At 36.9% G+C, this 17,130-nt stretch overlaps 1 protein-coding gene across 15 annotated transcripts in view; it reads right to left on the bottom strand.

The window, feature by feature from the left end:
• NRCAM (neuronal cell adhesion molecule) overlaps positions 1-7,923 on the bottom strand; it is a 99,258-nt gene extending 91,335 nt beyond the window's left edge. For all 15 annotated transcript variants that reach the window (XM_085043319.1, XM_085043328.1, XM_085043337.1 and 12 more), the window contains exon 1: positions 7,821-7,923. The gene's annotated coding sequence lies outside the window, so the exon portion shown is untranslated. The remainder of the gene's footprint in view (positions 1-7,820) is intronic.
• Between the last annotated feature and the right edge of the window lie 9,207 nt (positions 7,924-17,130).

Below are 17,130 nucleotides of genomic sequence, written 5' to 3'. Positions count from 1 at the left end.
AGTGGAGCAATTACTATTATTTTCAGCAGTAAATTACTTTCTATCTATTCTGTGCCTTCCCCTGGTGTTACTATATGCTTCTGATATGGCAGAACTAACTGACACAGATATTTCCTGGGAAATATAAAGAAGGGAGAAGTTATTCATAACATACTATTTGTCTTTATTCATTCTATCTAAAACACAGATCTAGATTTGCTAGCATATTACAGTTTTAAAAATAAATCCATACATTCCATATACCTCTCCATGTAATACCAATTCGTAAAACTGATAACATGAACATCTTTTTGCAGAGACGAACATGTAGCTAAATTAATAATGCACAAATGAGTCTGCTGTCTTAATGCTTTTAGAATATGATTTCACTGATAGAAATAGTACAAAATTATAATGAAAAGCTAAATTTTATTAGTCTCTTAAATATTCACATACATTTAAACATAACACTGTCCTGTTGCAAAACACTAGAAAAATTTTCAGATAATTAAAGGGTTATTTAGACTCCTCTGTAAAACAACATCAGCCTTCAACAAAGGCTGAAGCCCTCCAGATATTAAAATACATGACATTTGCTGCCTTCATTACATCCATTACATTTTTCTGATGCATAAATCTATCCAGATTATCCCATATTATTATGTATACTCATTATATTTACTAACTCCTCTATAAATTTATAGTAAAACCAAGAAACTGCGTCTTTTTTATCCTTTATTGTAGACAGCAATAAAAAATAGTGATTTAAAAACCAGTAGCAATTTAAAAAACAATTTATCCCTCTCCATGTTGAACTGTTACACTTTGTCCTTTATATTTTGCTGTAATCTGTTCTAGTGGTCTTTTCCTAAATTATTTTGTAAGCTTATCTTTTGTGTCATAGAATATCACAAGTTTTTCTGAAAACTCAGTTGTGTCCTTTGTTTCAGCTTCTTCATTTACTACACATTACTGAAATTTTGAACATGAGCTTACATGTTGGCAAAGAATTCTATAAAAAATTCAGCATTTCCAAGCCTTCCATGACAGACCCAGGGAAAAGTAATATATTCTGTGATTTCAATACAGAATGTCTTGGCACCATGCTACAGTCTTTTTCAGGACTGTGTTCTGTTGCCCATTTCTCATATTAGCATACACCATAAAATATTTAGAAAACTCCAACTTAAAGCAAGGAGGTAAAATGCTCCCCTTAGTATTTTAAAAAGTATTGAGTCAGGGTTATGCTCAGGTTTTTGTATATTCCCAATAACAATCCCTAAAGACACAGGTGAAGGGGGATGGTAGAAAATACACAGCTAGACTTCAAGGTATACCACAAAAAGCTAAGATGCAGCAGTCAGAAGTTACAGCAAAGAAAAGTTCATTCAGACTTAATTAAGAAATTTCGCAGGTAGAACTGTTAAGGACATACTATGCTGCCCAAGGAGACTGTAGAACCTCCACCCTTGGAGATTTTTTGAAACTCAATGAGACAAAGCCCTAAATAATCTGCTCTGACTCGACAGTTTCCTTTACTCTGAACAGAAGACTGTACTGGATGACTTCCAGGTCAAAAGATCTCAAAAACTAAATTATTGTATTTTTCTAGTAATTACATAGCTTGAAAAGTCTTTAAAGATCAAGTTATATATTTACCTTACAGAGCAGCTGCAATAAGTAAATGCATGTGTGTAAGCTTCACCTAAGTTTTCACTGAAGCATTATTATTTTATGGGGGGAAAGGTTATTGACAAAACTATGTCAACCTCACTGTCTTCCAAATTTCAGGAGAACTTAAGTCACAAGTGAAATTTATATGCACTCACATAAAAAGAAATTATCTAGTTGAAGCTTAAAAATTGTGTCAGATTTATAAACTTAACTCTTTAACTACCTCTCCACTATTTTCCCTCCATGTTTCTTTATAAAAGATATGCCCAAGCTATTGAAATATTAACTAAGAGAAAACTAGATGTAATCTAGTAGTTCTCCTGTAATTAAAGTAGAATCATCTACAGGGAGTACGGTCAACTTGGGAAACTTGCAACTTGCTTTTGGTTCTCTTTCTAACCCTTGATGCACTCAGAAAATGTTTGATTGTATATTTAGAAGCATGTAACAGACTTCACAACATTTAAAATAGTGTTAATTGCTCCTGTTACTGATCCAGAAAGCTTCAAATGAATTTTGAGTGTTAAAGTGTTTCCAAGGTAAAGGAGGCTTTCACACTAATGGGTCTGTTTTCTTTCTCAGTTTGTACACTCAAATGTATAGTATTTTAAAACAAAACCCTTGAACTGCAATAACTCCTAAAAACTAAATGTTGAAAGATAGAATTAGTGCAGTCATGGATCTCTGAAAAGCTTTGGGATCATTTGGACATACTGAGCCCACTCAGGGAAAAAAAAAAACCAGAAACACAGGAGATTCCCTCTGAATATCTGGAAACACATTTTTACTGTGAGGTGACTGAGCAGTGGCACAGGTTGCCAAGAGAGGTTGTGGAGTCCTCCTCCTTGGAGATACTCAAAAGCTGTCTGGAGATGTTCCTGGGGAACCAGCCCTGTGTGGCCAGTGATTGGATCAGACGGTCTCCAGAGGTCCCTTCTAACCTCAGCCACTCTCTGGTAACCATGCATTTTGTTACAAGAGTCAAAACCATTGGAAACAAATATTGCTACCTGAAAAACCAATTTAATGGTGCATACAAATACTTCATTTTGATAAAAGAATCCTATATGGTAACAGCAAGGTATGTTCATTTGATTGTCAAAGATCTTTACTGAATTTTACCTTTTTTCAATATCTTCAATATCAAGAAGAAACACTAACAAAATATTTCTCCCAAAGCTGCTTACTTTATACTAGCAACAGTGTATTTTGAAATGGACAAAACCAGTGAGAATGGGTGCAACAACATTTTCAAAGGAGGAAGATTAATTCCAACTTGATTAAGATAATTGGAAAAAGAACAGCTGAAAGGAGCAGTGAAATTCACAGGCTGAAGTTCCACAAAGGTTTCTACAGCAGCTCAATGACTTCCTATTGCCCCTCCCTTCTACTTGCTTCCACCTTCCCTGCTCCTTGTTTCTACTTAGGCACCAACTAGTTTTTGTGCTTACATATATTTGAGTAGACATACAAGTAGGCAGATTAGTTAAATAAAAAATGCATTGAAGATGCCTACAAAAAATCGTTTCTCTTTATTTGGAACAATTTCCATTGATAAAACAACTATGCTGTTAATTTCACTGAGGTACACAAGCACCTGAAATGAGGTAGAATAATTCCATGTCTTAAATATTTGTGTTTTCTGCCTTTTATGTTTCACATTCATTCAGTCTTTTAGTGAAGTCAAAAGCAGCAAGGAGCAAAAATATGGCACTCAAATATATTCCCAAGATCTTTTACCATTGCTTCTCTTGAAGGAAGTTGAAAGCTCAGAAAGTTTTCAAAGACAGAGAAAAAAATTGAACAAAACTTCGTTTAATGTTTCTTTTCTTTATCATTTCTCCCCTTTTAACATTATTTTAAGAAAGAAAAGTTATAAAATGTTTATTTATGGCATCTCTCTTTGCATGCACAGTTACCACAGGAACAGACTCAAATTTGCAATAATGTAGGAGTATCACTTTTATCCTACGTAAGTAATCACCCAAAGTGCTTGCAAAATGAGTATGCATCAGTAGCTGGGCAACTCAGGATTATGTATTTTCCTTACATGCTGTCCTTTTTTATTATATTGGAAAAACACATAGCAAGATGTCTAAAAAAGGAACAAGTAATTAAAGAAGTCCATTTAATTTAATCTACATATGAGGAAATCAGAAATTATGAAGTGAGAAAAAAAGCTGAGCAAATCCTAATGTTTTATACAAACCCTAAAATTATCCTAGAGACCATACATTTACTACATTTGGGAAGGCTTCAATAGAACTAGAATGGCTGTGATCCCTAAATGAGTTACAGCTACTTCTGTTTAAACTCCTTTTAGCTGTAAACACATTTATGAAACACATCCGTTTATTATCAATAAATGAAAGCTTTGTGAGGTAGTTTTTTAATATAAATAAATTAATGTCTTTCCACAAATGAAAATAGAACAGTTCTCTTTCTACAGCCTTCCATTATCCAATCTGTTAAAAATGTCCCTGATTTCTAGAGGTAATTTCTGTCACATAAAAAGCTTAAATTTTGATTCTTGAATAAGAAAGTCTCTTCATCCTTTCTTTGCTGAAGTTAGGAAACTACGGATTATTGAAATATGCTTCTCTTTGCCAGACAATTTCTCCTATCAAGTTTCCTAAATTTAACTAGATGACATGCTAGCCTTGTTAGAATGAGGGCATTTTTCACAATAAAATTTTACCAGGAGTAATGTAAACTTGAAAAGTTGTACTTCTGTTACTATAATCAATTCCTCTGACTCCTACCAATTAAAAGTTCTCTCTCTTCAGTCTGTATATCTTAGAGCAAAGAGCTGTGAGACACCATGTCAAACTTTTTTTTCTCTTTAATTTCCACTTCTGCCAGTGGGTCTTTTTATTAGTAAGGACAGTAAGGAACATAAACACTTGCTGTATAAACAATGCTGACAGTAGCTACCTAGCTGACTTCACACCATTTTGAATATTTTCAAACTTGACTATGTTTAAACAACTCTCTTCACACTTTTAAATATACACCAATGAAAAAGCATTATTTTAGAAACACACATTGAAATCAGCCAAAGCAAAAGTGAGAACATTATTTTAAACAAACCTTGAACTGGGGAGACACTGATTTCCTGCAGCCACCCTGCCAGCAGCACCTGCTGGCACAGAGACACTCTGGGCAGAACAGACCAGCTAATGGCTGGCTCAGTGGGTGACAGGAGAGCGGCAGATGTTGTTTATATTGACTTTTACAAGGCTTTTGACTTTGTCTCCTATAAATTCCCCACAGACAAACTGAGGAAGTACAGACTACAGAAATGGACAGTGAAATGGACTGAAATCTGGCTGAACTGCTGGGCTCAAAGGGTTGTGATCAGCATGAAGCCTAGCTAGAGAAAAGTCTGCTGGTGTACTCCGTGGATCAGTACTAGGGCCATTTCCATTTAACTACTTCATTAATGACATGGATGATGGGATACAGTGCACCCTCAGCTAGTTTCCTGGTGACACCAGCTGGGAAGAGTGGCTCACAGACCAGCAGGTTGCACTGGCATTCAGAGGGACTTTAAAAAGGTCAGCCATAAATCTACAGGAAGTTTATGGAGTTCAACAAAAGGAAATACAAAGTATTGCATCTAGGAAGGAGCAACCCAAGCACCAGAACAGGATGAGGGATGATCAGCAGGAAAGAGGCTTTGCAGAAAAACTCCTGGTGGTCCCAGTGGGCTCTGAGTAAGCCATAAGCAGTGTACCCTTGCAGCAGGGAAGGCCAAAGGCATCTTGTGCTGCATTAGGAAAAAATGTTGTCAGCAGGTCAAGATCAAGATCATTCTGCTCCACTCAGCACTGCTGAGACATGCCTGAAGGGTTATGTCCATTTGTGGGCTGCCCAGTACAAGAAAAGCATAAGCAGCCCAGAATGCAGTCCAGTGTAGGACTGCCAAGATGATTAAGGGATTGGAGCATCTGACATGGTGAGCCTGAAAGCACTGAGACTCCAGCCTGGAGAAGGCTCCAAGAGATCTTATCAATGTCTACAAATACCTGAGGGGGACAGAGATAAAAAACACTTCTCAGTGGTGCCCAGCAACAGGGCAAACGGCAGTGGGCACAAACTGGAGCAGACAAAATTCCACCTAAACAAAAGAAAGCATTTTCTAGTCTATGGCTGTTCAACAGCCGTCCAAGCAGCAAGCTGCTTTACATGATCAGGGTGGTTGTTGGACTAGACAACTGCCAGACACCCTTTCCAACCCCAAGTATCCTATGGTTCTTTGTGGAAGAGACAAAAGGAGGGTAAATTCATCTAAGTAATATAGACTGTGGGCCTCATGTCAGTTGTATTCTATGCACTCACCAAGCCTTCAATAAGACAAAGCAGCTCCCATGTACAACAGTTGCCTGTGTCTGACTTCATTATATGAAGACAAGTTGTTTATTTGACTTAGGAAAAGCGTCATTGTGCAGATACAACAAAATAAGTTTCTCTCCAATGCTTTTCCTGATGCTCAAGCCTGTAGGTCCAAACAGTATGAGAACCACCTAAACCACAGAGATTAAGACAATGTATTTGTTTTCATCAGTCAAATAATTCACTTTATTGTCTATTGAAATGTCCATTTGCATCAGCAAATGTCTTCTGTCACTTTAATGGATTTCTGTGTGTCTCCTCAAGTCAGTACTCAAGTGGTAAAGCTTGTTTAACCAAAGCAGGGCAATGGGAAATCATCCTTCTCCTTTGCCAAAGCCTATTCTCTCACGTCAAAGTATTGACAGTTTTGTTTCACAACTGTAGGAAAAACGAGAGGAACCCAGAGAACGTCACAGAGAAAAGCTAGAACATCTCATTCATGAGGAGCAGGCACCTGTGCACTGACCCAATTAGGCATTCAAACACTTGTCACTTTGGAGCTGGCTGGTTGTCACTCATCCAATTAGCCCCAGGGGATGTATTGTATGGTGGCATTCCCTGACAGGAGAACTGGAGCAATGGAGGCAATGAAGGCACAGTGATAGGGTGCCAGGATCCTGGTGAGTGAGAGCAGCCAGTAGCAAAGCCAAAGAACTTCAGAGCTTCCTTACCTTGGTTACCATCCAAAAAGCCTTTCAGAGTCTTCAATAGTCATTTTTTTTTCAGAGCAGTCTAGTTTAAAAACTTTACAAAACTTTACAGTAACAGTCCTCTTTATCCAAAGATGCATTTAACTCCTGAGTGACTAACACAAGAACCATTTCAGAAGAGGTACAAAACAAACAAGCAAACAAAATATCTTCATTGCAGGGAGAGGATGCACTAAATATTACTTTTAGTAACACTGCCAGGAAGCAATTCAGAAGTCAAAATGTTTCAGTGACCACCTCCTCCCTTTTCTGTTTTAAACATATTACTGATGCTTTCAGATGCTCTGTCTGCTTGACCACATAACTAACAGATCAAACACTTTGCAACCATCCACGCCTACGCACTGCAAAAGATAGAAAAGTTCTGTTCTTCTAAAGTACATACAATACTGCATTCAAAACCAACAAATCAGATTTTTCTTTTTAAAAAATTGAATACTAAACCACAGATGACTATTCAGCAGCTACTACTCACTTCAAGTAAAGCTCTCTCTCTTCTTATGCTGAAAGAGTTATGCAATTTAAACACAAGAGCAGGGAGGGATTAAAAAATTTAATACCTAAACCATGTGAGCAAAGATTTAGGAATGTCCCCATCACTAAACTTGTTGTCTATGCTAGAAGAAAAAACTTGCAATTTTTTTGTACAATATTTCCTGTTTCTTCTAAATGCATTTTTCCAGACTCAGTTTTTCACTAGTTGGCTTGCCCTGACAGCTGTTCTGTCCAGTAAGGAGCATCAGAGATGATTAAAGCTACCTTCAATTATGTGAAACTATGAAATACTTTTAGCTGCTTTTCTAGTTAACATATTTTAATATGTCCTTCATTTACAATCTGAGCTGAAATTTTAAAAAATACATAAATCACAGACTGTTAACTCAAACAAACATGAAAATGCAGGTAAATGTGGAACATGCTATGTGACAACCCTGGATAATACTTAATAGAAATTGAATTGAAAGTTAGAAACTTAACAGATAGAAAATCAATGCCAATAGTTTGGGGTTTTTTCCCCAGTTAGAATGGGAAAATAAAATTTAGAGGGAAAAATTGTCTTACCTTTGTAAAAAGAACTTCTGAGAAAGTTGGTCTCTCTCTTTACTTTTCCTTCTTTCCTTATGTCCTGTATGACAGGTCTTTAGGTTACTGCCTTGCCTGAGGGAAAAAAAACCACCATACAACCTGAAATATTTATAGAGGCAAATAATTATGTTTACTATTAAATTTCAACAAGTACTTCATATGTCTTGATAAAGCTGCAATACTAAATTCTGTTAAGTCAAATGAAATTATGTATATAAATTGGTTTCTATTAAAATGTTGGGCCAAAGGAAAAATAGGAAGCGATAGAAACAAAAGCAGCTCCCTAGGTTTCAAAGCTGCATTCTGCATTTAGCTCTCCAAAATAGCCAGTTATGTCAAATCAAACCAGAATAACCATATCCAGGTTTATCACTGCACTATTAGTGATAACAGTAAGTGCTTCACAAAGCTTGAGTAAGACAATTAGGAAGCCTAACATCTTTCCAGTGTTCTGTAACCCAATTTAAGGCACACTGGGTACCTCAGGACTAAACACTTCAGTGCTCTTTGGGCTACAGGTGCCCAAGCCATTAAAGACACCACTGGAACAGGTGGGAGCAGCTGACAGCAAGCCTCTATTGCAGCAAAACCTTTGGTCACAGACAGCACTTGTCCAGAAAGAGAGACGTGACTCATAGGCAATTTGTAGTTTATCTCATCTCCCACTTTCTACAAGAATATCCTAAATTCTAGTGGAAGGATGGGACTCACATCCCCCACTCCTTTCCTCCTCCAGTTTAAAAGCATGAACCAAAGAAAGAGAAAACAGCAGGAAAGGTTTATTTTGAATTCTTCATTTATTTACATGAATTCTGCACCCAGTTCCTCTGATCTCTTACTTTTTGTTACTTTAACCTATTTTAAACACATTTTATGTTTTGTTGAGAGCAAGTTGCCCATCTTTCCATCATAGTGCATCATAGAGCTGAATTTTCAAGTGAATGAGATTGAAGAAGGACAAGGAATTTTGAAAGTGAGCCTCAAAAACTTTCTAACTCAGGATTCTCCTTACAGTCTTTGAGCTTTAACATATGCTGCTCATCTGCAAACTCAGCTTCCACAATAGGAAGTCCTTTTTTCAGTGAACTGGTGATGAACTGCAGAGAGCAGCAACAAATTAGCATCACCGCAACACCTGTTATTTTGTCTCCTGCATATAAAAGTATATACATCTTACTTGTAGGACAGTAATTAAAGTTCCTTTTTTGCCCTAAACTGCAGATTGCAGGTGCTGTTTTGTAACGTTAACCAGGAGAGACTGTAACATCTCAGCTTACAACAGTGATACAGGAAGATAGGTTTAATTTCTCATCAAATTGATAATTCAATCATACAATTTCTTTCCCTATACTTTTAAAAGCCTTTTTATTGTTAGATTGGCCTGCCAGTTGGCAAAACCTCAACTGTTGACTAGAACTCTCTTGTAGCTGTTTCTTTCAGTGAAAAACAACACTTCTCATAAATTGCTTTTTATCATGCTCTTCCAAAACAACTTGTTGCTTTACATAATAAAACACTGGAAACAATACATTATCTTTGTAACTTCGGGAGTTTTGGCATATAGAATTTATTTCACTGGGGTGAAATTCACTTAGGAGATTCACTTCATTGCCTTAATCTTTATTCAGGCACTCAAATCACTTCCAACCCCCCACCTCCATATTCAGCTGGAAAAGCTGCCTGCAAACCAGCAGGATCTGGATGAGCCAAAGTCAACACAGAACTTGCACTCAGCAGTGCTACATGCGTGCAGCTCCTAATTGAGCACAGCCCAGCCTGACGATGATCACTCAGATCCCATTATGCCAAGGTAACAGCTACATCCACCCTGCCATTCACGCTGCTTCCTGGCTGCTTGGGTGCACCGACTGTCTCCAAGACAAAACCTGAGCACGCTTTAGAGAACGTTCCAGCCCAAAGAACCCTTCCAAACAACAGCATGGGTACGGCTGCCTGAAGTTTTGATTCTCCACTCTTGACAGCCCTGCAATTCTCCCATTCTAGGCAATGCATCTGCATTTGCAGCCTTTGCCTGCCTCTATGCTACACACTAGAGCAGACCCTATGGATTTACAGTATTAGCCTGTAACATCGTTACTTTGATGGGCTGCAACACAGCTCCCACTATTCCAGGGACTCTGAACTAAAAGACACCAGTTACTTATCAGGGCTGCAGGACCACCACAGCACCCAGACCACAAACAGATTATGGCCAGCCTTTTTTTTTTAAGAGACTCATTTTCTAAAGCATTAAAATGCAGATGTAGCCCAGAGCTTGCCCACCAGCCTACCTTGATGGCAGGAATTTGTCCCTGCCTTCCTGGTTTTGCCATTTAAGAACATCTGTAGCATCAAAGCATGATTTAAAAGTTGGGCATGTTCTGAAACCCAGGGATAATTTGTATAAGACCTCATATACAGCAGAAAACCACAGCTCTGTTGACACTGCAGGTAATCTTTTCCAGACTTCTAACATTCACTAAAAGAAGGGGGAAAACCTAGTTAGAAAGAAAAATCCAGGAAAAGGGTAAAAATGACGGTTCTAAAGAAACCTCTGTAGATTAGATAAAATATATTTTTTAATTTATAGGATATATTTGGGGTTATATAATTCGCTTGGTCACTAGCACATCATGGCAAAGTAAAGCACACTTTTAAAATTTTCAGCACCTGCCATTATGCTTACTGCATACTTATTTGTTCAAAAATCTGTGGAAGAGCTACAATTTACATAGTATTGTTGCTTTTCTTGTAACAGTGTTGACAGACTTCAGGGAAGCTAAATTTAGAATAGAAATACATAGATTGCAATAGATAACTATGCAAAAAGTTCATATGTAAAAAATCCAAAATGAAAAAAAATCTGCTTTTATTTCATAATCTGATTGGCTAAATGGTTTTATATAAAATGTACTCAAAATATTCTTTAAAATGTCAAGACACTGTAATATTTTTAATGTAACCTTAAAAAGCAATAGTGAGACAATATGCAGCTTTCTCCTAAAATTAATAATATCTATATACACATATATATAATTCAGTTTCATTTACTTTACAATACTGTGGAAAGTTCTTTAATATAAAGTATTTGCTTTGTGATATTTAATGTATTTAAGCACAGTTTTATGCAATCCAGTACTGCAGAGCCCCATTGTTCACCCTCATGTAGTTTCCTCTTTCAGAGCTGAGGAGTAATGAGGAGCTCTCAGAAAAGGAGAAACAACCCCGGCTGGCTGATGAGGGCAGTGATCCATCTTGCTGCCATATCTATCTTATTTCTGGGTGTGCTCAACCTCAGATGATTCTGACAAAGTAATAATGGAAAAAATACATACTGGAAATACAACAAAAGTAGCTTTCTAGTTTTTCATTTCTGATACACGAATCTTCATGAATACATTTCCTAGAGCGAGTAATCCAGCCTAGATTGTATTAACATCCGTAAGAACAGTGCCTAAATTTTATGCATATTATAATAATCAAAACAAAATATAGATTTCATCTTTAATATGTTGCACAGTCATGTCTTTCCTTTGTGGATACAAATTATAACCTCATTCTTTCAATTCCTACAATATTAACCAAAGTTGAATATTTCAGTAAATTACACAGCATAGGTTTATTCTCCTGTTCAAAGTTATAACCTGAATTTCCTCATGTTACTTCATTCCAATAAATCAAACTAACTAATACTGAGGTACATAAATCTCAACTATTTGAGTGATAGAGAAGTACCAGGATAGAAAAGGGAACTCGGCCATTACCTTGTGCATGTAGCTATGAAGCTGTCTTGGTCCTCTTCCTTTTTTGGTGGGTTACTTTTTCCTTTCTTTCTGCTAGTGAGAGGTAAGAATTTGTACCATGCTCCCCTTCATGTTGCAAACTTGACAAAACTGTGGAGCTAAGCCCTGCAGTTGCTGGCCTGTGTGCAGGGGCACGTATGAGAGGAGCCGTTTCCAGCAGCCCGGCGCTTTGTCCTCAGCCCTCCCAAGCTTCTGTGTGATCAGCACTGGCTTTGTGGCCATACAATAGGGGTTAAACATTTCCCTGTATTTATATAAAAGCAGAGCTAAATCTGCTTAGCTGCATGAACCTTTTAATAAAATGATGCTCACGCTATTAGGGCATTTTTCCATTTGTTTGGTCTTTTTAAGAGCAATTAAACATTAAAAAAACCAAAGTACATATTTAGGTTTTTTTCATTATATGCAGTGCATAAAAATGCAATCAACATTAAGATTTTTATCCAGATTTTATATTATCCACAATTTCCTTCTAAGCAACTGCCTGTGACTTGCCTATTAACTTAGAGATTTAGTTTCATTTCTCCTTTACATTTATTCTACTTGATGACTTGCCAGTGGGCAATCCTCTGACCTCCAACAGTGAGTCTAAGAGACAGATCATTGCAAAACCTACAATCTGTACCCTGTGATGAAATTCCATTGAAAGGAAGAAAATTTAAATGTACTGAGAAATAAAGGAGAACATTTTAAAGAGTCAAATGTGTTTGCCCACAGTCCTAAAGACTCTGATTTCCCTCACTGCATTAACCTCTGGACCACCCTTGCTTTTCAAGGAACTACCTTGAAGCAACACTAGTACAGAACACTAGCATTTTTTTCAACTCCTAATGAAAGAAACCCTATTTAAAAACCTTCCATTTTATTCTGTCACAAATCAAGGCTTTTCTCTTTGGTTTATTTTTTTGTTGGTTGGTTAGTTGGTTTAGGGTTCTTTTTTTTTTTTTGTTTGGTTAGTGTTTTTTTGTTGTTGCTTTTGGGCAGAGCTTTTTTGGGGGTTTTTTTTGTTTGTTTGTAGGTTTTTGGTTGGTTGGTTGTGTATTTTAAGTCCACTTAAAACATTTCTAACTTTAAGGGTTTTGCATCTTTTGACAGGTAGCAGCATGAATTCTGTCAGCCTCTATTAGCACTGGCATTAGAAAAATAACTGCATCTGGTCCTTTGAAACCTATTTCATTTTCAAGGCTTCTTAGAACAATGTTTTTCCTCACAAAAGCATGAGCTGTACTTAATAATCTACTTTAAATCAGATTGCCAGTGAGGTTCAGTAAAGTCTGCATCCACCTGAACTCTTAAACTTGCCAAAATAGAACCAGAGTATCCTGAGCTCTCAGTTCACATATGTGCCATGATTCTAGAGATGCAAATACTTAGCTGAGAAGGATAAAAAATCAGGTTAATTACCATTACAGGCCATTAATTTTTTTATGTGAAAATTTATCATCAAATAATATAGTGTTGATTAGGAAAAACCTCTGCCATTCAGTTACTAATCTTTAACTGCACATTTACAGCTGTATATTCAAACAACAGCTGACATGAAACTGTAAATAAGAAACTACTTACCATGCCGAAAATGTGGCACAATATGAGTCTATTATTTTTACTTTTTAACATTTAATTCTTGCAAAAGCTCAATTCTCAAAATAGCTATTTTCATGGTTTCAATCATTCCTTCCAAAATGAAGTCCCAGAAGAAAATTATTTGGGTAATGCAGTAGCTTAACTCTTTGTTCCCCTCTGCTTTTGACAGCATATTATATCAAGAAATCAGCTTATATATAACTGATTGACCGGAGTTTTTGTGTTTAACTGGGTTTAAGCAGAAATTGTCCTCTGAATTTTAGAGCTGAATGATGGAGGGGCAAGGCTCATTTTGTCATCCGACTGACCAAGCCTAATCAGAATTATTTCTGCACACTGCTTCACTACAGCTGTAGATCCATTAAACACTAAATGCTCCAGAGGCCCATTCCCCTTCAGCTTCCCACTGTGACTCCTACTTTTCAGACAGTAGCTACTCAGTGGGCTACTCAAAACATTAAAAAAATGGAGGTGTTATATTTAATGGACAGCTCAAAACCCATAGCAAAATCTGTCACTTGAATGTTAGGAGAGCAGCTATCATAATAAAACAGGCTCCTTGTGGTGGAGACTTAAAAAGAAGCCTTTGAACTGGTTCCCTTACTTCCCAATACGTTTTTATTAGAAGGTTTTCAGTCACAATAGCTATTTTTTCTTCAACAGAAATAATCATGTCTGCCTCTGGAAATGTTCACTGAGATATGCACTTTTTTTTTTGTAATCACAATATTACCTTTGGCATGGTTTTTTTATTTACATCTTAGTACCATTTTAGCCTCAGGAAGCTTTAAACTAATAAAACCATTAAGAATGACTTAGTGCACAATTTACATATTAACAAGACTATTTTTTAACCTCTTGAACTGTTTAAGCTGAAAAAAGCTGTGATGTGCACATACAGCACACAATTCCTTACTTTGAGATATGCTTGTTAGAAAAGATTTAAAAGAGATTCTGAGAAATATCTAGAACTGTTGGATGACACTAAATATTCAACAACCATCTTTTTTCTCTTTTTTTCCATGCATTTTGGCTTTCCTTTCAAAATGTCCTCATCTTTTTCCAGACATATGATAATACTGAGGAAAAGTAACAAATAATTTATGCTTTCTGAGGTCAAAGTCATATTCCCATCAAAATTTAGTTTGTGCAATACTCATCTGAGACCTTCAAGCAGCTCAAGAGCTAATCTCATGGTGGATTTTAACCTCAGACACAGGCTTGAACTCTGGTAGGTTGGACTGGGCAAACACATCTGGGATCTGTAACTCTAGAAAGGCAGCATGGGTCACAATTACCCAGAAATGGGGCACAGGAAGACCCAAAATAAAAGCTGCTTGTGCAGTTAGGTTAGGGAAGTGAAGAAGATAAAAGGCTCACAATCATAGCACCACAGTGAAATACTTCATACGCTGAATGTTTTAAAAGCTTCTGTATGCCTCACAATTACAACTGAAGTCATGTCAATACAATAATTTTTAGAGTGCAGACTTAAGTATTGAAAGGTATACCATTAGGTCTTCTAGCATGTCCAAGGTATTTCAACTTGATGATCACACTAGGACTGAGACTAGGCACACTGGATCAAATTACTACTACTACCATTTGTTTGAAAAGCAAGAGGCAAAATATTTCCATATCCTACATGGGACTTAAAGGAATGCATAGCCTTGATTTAGCTTTGTTCCTTGTACATGTTTTGATAGATTCATCTTCTCTTTGTTGTGTACTTGCATATACAAAACTTGATTTTTTTGGTTTTTTTCATTTTCCAGCTTCAATTTCCTTGACTTCACCAGCAGTTTTCAGCAATCACAATTTTGTGTGCAAAAATTTCCAGTTTCTTTGTGAAAAATGCCTTTACGATTGTGGAGTCTGAAAATACTTTAAAGTACAGATGACATTCAAAAAGACAGCTTCACAGGCATAGAAAGATATGCAAGATTCACTGTCACCTGTGTATCCTTATCCCAAAAAGTCAGCCCAAGTATTTTGCTTGGGAGGTGAATTTTAAAGTGTATCTAAGTGATATTACAAAGCAAAATTGTGACAGCAGGATCCTCTAAGGATTATAGAATTTATTTGTTTTAGAACTTCATAATAAACACTTCTACCAGTTTTAGCTGTTACCACTGAAATATCATGGATGTACTTTATTTAAACCCATTGCTGTTGCTCTCTCAGTAATAATTTATTCCTTTTGTGGTTTTTCCTACAAACAACATGATGCTCTATACAAGAACATAGCCAGTTACTTCTTACCAGTCACCAACATTATTATAAGGAAAGCAGGTTAAGTAATTTTTAACTAGACCTGAATAACTGCTCTTTATTCCAAAGTGATTGTAGCATGTATGTCCTGATTATAATTCTTAGACCTTTCTGTCTCCTTTCTACTTTTTCTTGAAGTTCGTAGTACCAAGGCTGGCTATTTGCCAGCCACAGAAAATCACTTCTCAAACACTCTGGGGCTGCAGACTCATACAGGTTCCATTTCTCTTAATCCTTTACAGGGACAGCCTTTGTTCTCACACATAAGTCACATAAGCTGTTTATCACACAGGGAAGTTGCCAAGGAGTGTGAGGTTTCCCAGAAGTGACTCCAGCATGGCTGACTAAGAAGAGCCCTCTTCAAATAACTTAAGGTTCATTCACTTTATTATTTTACCAGCACATCCAGTTTAGTATTGTACATGGGCTTTCTTCATGTTTTCATGTTACTTTTTAATGAGGAAGCTCCATAATAAGATTCACAGCATTAATTATACTAAGAATTTCTCTAGTACTGCTCTCCATCCCTTTTCATAGTGGAACAAATGCTTTGCCCTTCCTCTTTGTGCACAATGAGTGTCCTTGACTGCTGAATGCCTAAAGCAGCTTAAACACATGGGTCACAGAAACGCAGTGTAAGTGCAGACAAATGTGCACTTCCCAACCTCAGGATGAGGAGATATACCAGCAGCTAGAAAACCAACTGCAGCTTCAGGAACAAAACAGATCTGCTGATGCTGCAGTGCCCGTAGGTAACTAGAAGTTACTGAAACTAAAGACATCAAGTGCATAGCCTAAATGAATTTACGTCACCTACACAACAAAACAAACAAACCTACATCAACTACACATCAAAACAAAAACCACCCAATCATTCAAACAAGCAAACAAAAAACCTCAACAAGACAGAATCAAGATTCTGACATGTGCAGTGTTAAATCCATTCTCAAGGAAAGGGAAAAAATTAATAAAATTGAGTCTTCTTTGGATGTAGAAATGTTTTTAGGATACTTCAGCTGTCCAAGAGTTGGTTTTTTTTCTTGGTAAGGCACATGTTATATGAACTTCTGCATCTGATATATGTGCTATACCTGAGCCTGCACTACCCAAAGAGGACCTGGCTGTAATGGAGGCCACATGTTCCTCTGTGCACATTTATCTACCATCACACATAGAAACACCCAAATTATCAGTGTCTTTAACTTTACTTGAATGCTCTCTAGCAATCTACTATTTTTTCTCCATATCATTTTGATAGAATTTACAAGCTGTCTGCTTGAATTGTGTCAATAACCTGACTGACAACTTGAAATTAAGTTTAACCACCTGAAACTCTTAAAGGGCTGTTTTCAGTATGTACACACAGAGCATGCCAAGCATATAAAAGAATTAGGCTCCCCAAAGAATTGTTACAGCTGTAATTTTCTTTTAAATAACAGCAAGAGGATCGTGGTGTATGGCAGTGCTTTCTCCTTTACAGTGAGCAGCACTGGCTGTGGCTCACCCAGTTTTCAGCATTTTGCCCCTCAGTGGCACAGCTTGTGTAGAGAGACAGAGAAGATAATCTCTCCCCCTTGCAGATCACATCTGAGGAACATATTGAAGTAAAAAAAGACTCTGTTTTCTAC

This window comes from Lichenostomus cassidix, chromosome 1Aa, assembly GCF_008360975.1.
Source record: "Lichenostomus cassidix isolate B80296 chromosome 1Aa, HeHo_3.0, whole genome shotgun sequence".
Classification (NCBI taxonomy): Eukaryota; Metazoa; Chordata; class Aves; order Passeriformes; family Meliphagidae; genus Lichenostomus; species Lichenostomus cassidix.
This window is presented reverse-complemented; position numbering and strand designations above follow the sequence as displayed.